At 43.9% G+C, this 5416-nt stretch overlaps 1 long non-coding RNA gene across 1 annotated transcript; it reads left to right on the top strand.

Moving 5' to 3' along the window:
• On the top strand, nucleotides 1-5167 carry LOC129381879 (uncharacterized). Its single transcript, XR_008609991.2, has 3 exons — nucleotides 1-125; nucleotides 1138-1269; nucleotides 4946-5167. It is a non-coding gene; the product is annotated as an uncharacterized lncRNA (long non-coding RNA).
• The last annotated feature ends 249 nt before the right edge of the window (nucleotides 5168-5416 follow it).

The raw sequence follows: 5416 nt of genomic DNA, 5'->3' as shown, positions 1-5416 counted from the left end.
TTTTACCACTGCTAGGGAACCGGAGAGAAGGCAATCATTGGCGAGAATACGATGCGTGCGTCGGCCATAGATAGGGGCGATGCGAACTTTTGGGAATGTTCATCGAGACAGTTGCGTCTGGCTAGGTATTTCTTCTTTCTTATTATTATTCAGCGTGTCACCTCTGAAGCAAGTCTCCAAACCAAAATGCAACGCGATAAATGCTTTATTATCACACCTGAATGTTGGTGCACGCCGACGTGCAAGAGCAGCATAAAGTACGAGTTGCACTGAACTAGGCTTCTTTAACTTGTCATTGCGATTACTATTGGAATTAGGGCGAGCGGCGATATACGCCAGGATGGGAATTAGGGTCCTTGCAAAGCGTTTTAGCACTCGGCCTGTGCATCTGCTAACCCAGGTGTGAAAATTCAGAAGCCAGAGATTGTTGCCATAAAAGTTGCAGTTTGTATGGCAACAAAAACTGCAGAATTGGTTACATTTTTATAAGCGCGCTGATTTGCACAAAGCAGCACGTTTATTGAGTGTACCATTTAGAATGTGAAGTACAGCCATGTTTCTGCCGGGGCAGCGAATGACAAGCCATTGTATCCTGAAATCGTGAGCACAACTTGGTCACTCTAGCACAACCGTCGGCGCATTTCGCGCGCTGAAAGAATTTTACTGGGTACTGCCGGTCTCAAACAAGGTCTGTTTCTGATTGTGCTAAATGTTCTGACGTTATATGAGATCAGGCATCACGAACGGGCGTGTTATATAGGCACCTTCTTCCCGCCCGAAGTCGGTCTTCAACCGTCAACGTTAAAGCCTGTCAGGAGTAAGTGCGCGTTCTCTTCGGTGGTGCAGGACCAGAAAGGTTTCGCTTTCCACCCTTGCAAATGGAAATTACCATTGATTAACTACGTCAGTCATTGTCACGGAAGATTTCTCACCTGAGATTGATGTGAAGCGGTGCTCCTCGTACTCGGGCACAAAGTCGTGGACGTTAATGTAGTGCGACCGTATCTCGTTGAAAGCAACGAAACGTTCGTCGCACATGTTGCATTGGAGCTTCGCTACTCTGGGCAGAGACAAGTGATGTTGTTTGTGCACGTTTATCATGTGCCGCTTCAAATTGCTCGCCTTTGAACATCGCAGGTCGCAGTAGTGGCATACAATCGGTTTAGGATTCTCGGTCGTCTCCATGTCCGAAAACTTCCGGTTCCCGAAGGTCGCCGTACGTTTCGAGACCAGTGCTTGGATCGCAAAGCGGCCCGGGACACTCGAGAGGTAAGGGCCTTAAGCAGCTTTAGCCAACGACTGTCGCGCGCCTGGAGTACACCAAAATACTAAGCCCGCGCTTTTCGGCGTCGTCGGATGCCGCTAGGGGCCGACTTGCCGCTGCACTCGTGCCATAGTGAACCGAAACTACTCGTTCCCTATAGGTACCTTCGCCCCAATAGTCATGTTATGCGATGAAGCACATCTGCTATGCAGTGAAGCGTACTAAGAGTGGGACGTGCGTATAGTCACCGGCATAGAATGTGTTGCGCAGTCTCCGGTTACAGTGCGAGCACCGAGACTAGCGGGAGTCTTAGTGTAATTAATGAAAACCTAGTATGCAGGTGCTGTGACAGTGCCCCTTTCCACTCCTAATATGCTTCACTGCATAGCCAATATGCGTCACTTGCGATAGTGTGTGCTTCACTGTAATACACAGGTGTACTGCAACATAGCTGACTGTTGGACGCCTCTTATGCGCATCGGTGCCCCTTTCCAGTCTATATGTTTCACTGCATAACAAAGAAGCTTTTCCTGAAATAGTGTGCTTTACAGCAAAACACTGGTCTACTGCAGTAAAGCAGGCTATTGGAAGTCTGTCATTGCATGCATACCACACGACTCAGCTAATGTTAGCCAATTATAAGGCCTACAGTGTTTGATCGTCAGAAGTCTGATGGTTGAACACCATGGCTTTTAAAGAACCCCTCACCAGGTCTGGCCATTTTGAGCTGACAAGCGCAGATTATTCGTCTGCTTGTTCCCATGGTCGTGCTGTCATCTGCGCAGGTACCGAAACTATCCCATTTTCTACCATGTTCCAGCATATGATCATGCTCTGCGATCCACTTGTACTGCCTTGTACAACTTGAACCACTTGAACCACAACATACTATTTTCTATCTGAACCAGTACATCAAAAAAAAGAAAGAAAAAGAAAAAAACACGTTCGTTGAGGGATAGGCCACAGTGCTAGGTTGGTGGGGGGTTAGGTAATACCATTAGTTGCTTCTGCTTTATAAACGTGAGGCTGAAATGGTAGAGCTAGGTTGATTGTTATGGGCTGCTTGAGCAATATCACAACTCAGGGTGCATCACTGCCTTTGCGAATACTGTCTAAAAAAATCCGATTTTCGATTTCCAGCTGTTCAAGCACCTTCAGAATTATGTGCTGAAGGAATGGTTTTCTGTGGTGTATTTTGCCTGGCTCACTTGGTCATCTGCTATGCTGCTACATTGGCTCTCACACTGTATAGCAGCACTTTTGTCATCTTGTCATGTGTGATGCAGGTGCATAGCACTTACATCAGCATGCCATGCATGAATTACATTTTCACTTTGGACTTATGCTGTCGAAGTGAACTTCACTTAAACTGAGCAGGTGTGAAGAATGTTATTCTTCGTTGCCAGAGTAGTGTCTGTTGATGCATCTTAGTTCATAACTTGTGCATGGGAATGCATGTGTGAACAAATGACTACTGATCCTTTGTTGCTACACAAATTTGTCCATGAGGTTTTTGAACATCAGCCTTGCTACAGCGGTACCACCACTCATATTTTCAGCTGTCTGCTTAAAACATTAGGTTAGATAAAAGGCATAAATGGGTTAGGTTACATAAATAAGTTGGGTCAGAGCGGTCACCTCTGCGAGCTAGCTATGTGATTGGCTTACCACGCGACGTCAAGAACACTTGAAACATGCCACTGCATGAAGCACGTTATTAGCAAATGTGTGTATACTTTTTGTGCGCTTGTAAATATGCAGAAAGGAAGGACAGAGTCCAAACCAACTGGAAGTAGACGGCTTTCCCATCACTTCAGATAGGTGGGACACTAATATGGATGGAATAAAAGTAGAGGGAGAGAACCCTGGCTTGGGAGGAGGGTCATGTTTAATCACATTTAGCTCTACATATAGTGTGCCAACATAAAAATTCTTGTGAGAAGCTGTTCCATAGGGAATAGGTACTATCAGGGAAGTAGAACGTCTCTACAACTGCACCTGTATAAATTTATGACAAGGCATAGTTAAAGGACTTCAAGAGAGGGCAGGTAGCAGATAGTTTCCCTTCCATTCTTCCTAGAAGGAATCAACGTAGGAAAGGCATCAAGGCACTGCATGATTTGTCGTGTCTGCTTGATTGCACGTTTTAGAAGTACTGATTGTTGGGTGTGTTCGTAATCCATACTCGAGGAATAATGGCACAAACGAACAAATTAGATATAAAAACAGACAAGCTAGACTTGACTGTGATTTTCTATCTTGTCCCTGCTCGTTTGCTATTGATTGCACCAAATCAAAAGTCGACTTTTTACAGATCCCAAACACTGTTCATTGTAGCTTTTCAGCATGTGATGGAAGATGTAGCATTCAAACCTTTGAACATTAGATACCCAGTGCAATGTGTGCATCTTGTTTTACGGAACAGACAAAACATAAGACCAGCTGTGAAAATTGACCTTGCCGTTTAAACAGTTCCAATTCCTTTTGGATAGCTTGAGAAAAAAGTGATTAGAGTTGAGTGTAGTACTATTTGATGCTCACATGTGCAATGCATTGACATGTGAAGTCAGTTTGTCACTGTGTGCAAACCTGTAGCGCAATTTCTTTGCTTCGCGAAAATTTTAAATGCCGAAAGACCTGGTTGCAGCACAAGAAACCGATATCTGTGTGTAAAGCTGGTCACATGTAGGGTAAAATAATTTTTAATTACAACAATGCTGCTAGGATTCTTCTGAATACTTGGTTGTGACAAGCATGATTAGATAGTGCAGCAAGCATAAAATGCTTGACAGCTAGCCATGCCCGTGGTAGTGTTCCACTGCTGAGCACGAGGGCTGCCCATTCTGTTCTCAACTGCAGCAGTAACATTCATCTAGAGGCTTGTGCATCACTTCTCTACCAAGTAGTTGGTGTTTATGTGGAAGACTGACTAAATTGGCATCGCATCATATTCAGTATGGCAGCAAACGATAGAGGCAAATTAAAAAAAAAGATTCTTCAAACATGAGCACTAACAACAGGAAAAAGTATGAAGATAAATGTAGCATTTTTGCTTAATCAAAATCCAGTATGGCACAAGTCATACCGTGTTATGGTAAAATGGCTGCAGTATGCTTTGTGCAGCATGCCAGAAGCTTTCAAATCATACTCTTTGTCAAGTGCACCTCATTATTGCGCAAAAAATGTGTTACCAAATATTCAGCAAAACTGGTGGATAGGAAGCTTTGTTTCTATGTTGAGGTATTGCATCTAACAAGCCATGTACTGCATCTGTCAGCTTGCCTTCTGCTACGCTGCACAAAGAGGAGGTAGGGTACTTAATCTGATTTTTGTTACCTACTTTCATCTGATGTGACATGCGGAAAGCTTTAAATGAGCATACTATGTACACTTGAACACCATTGCAACAAAATTACTTGTGGAATGAACCATTCACTGTGACCTGGCTGAATTCCTATCTTACATGTGTAGCATCGTCGCCTTTATACTGACAAGTACAACAAAGGAATTTGAACGTCCCGGACAGCTTATTTGATTTACAATGAATGCACCTAGCAGTGCCATTGCTACTCTGCGCATGCCCAACTGAGCTGTGGTCAGTGCTAGAACTAGCGATATACTTTAGTCCTGCTGCTGTGCTCTAGGAATTTCTGTATTCAACTCGTATGCCACTTATTGCAGAGGGCAAAACTGCTATCGATTACACCAAGGTTGCCATCGAGGTGAGTCACTTGGCCCCGACAACCTACAATACCTACAGGACGGAAAAGAAGCGAAGGTCGAGTACAACATTGGTAAAGAGCCTGAAGACAAAAAATTGTCAACAGTGCCATTTGACACTCGGCAGCCGTATCTTGCGTCGCTCCCAGTTTTCACCGTGGAATACGTATGAATCTTGGCGACAAGTTTGCATAAGGTCAGCCACACTTGCATGTTTCATCAGGTGAAGTGTGCAGAAGAGAGTTTGAAACGTTTTTCACTACGTATTTTTTTTAATTTGTGTTCAATAAAGATGCATTTTGCTGGCTGTGCTTAGCTTGTCCTATATAGTGTGATAGGGTAACTTTCCAATAAAGTGGCTTGTAAAAGTAGGATTTAGGTCCTGAGCATTTAGTTATAAAGGCGCATCATGAAGTTGTACATGATGGGTAA

Source organism: Dermacentor andersoni, chromosome 10 (genome assembly GCF_023375885.2).
Source record: "Dermacentor andersoni chromosome 10, qqDerAnde1_hic_scaffold, whole genome shotgun sequence".
NCBI classification, from domain to species: Eukaryota; Metazoa; Arthropoda; class Arachnida; order Ixodida; family Ixodidae; genus Dermacentor; species Dermacentor andersoni.
Note: the sequence above shows the minus strand (reverse complement) of the source record. Positions and strands in the feature narration are given on the sequence as shown.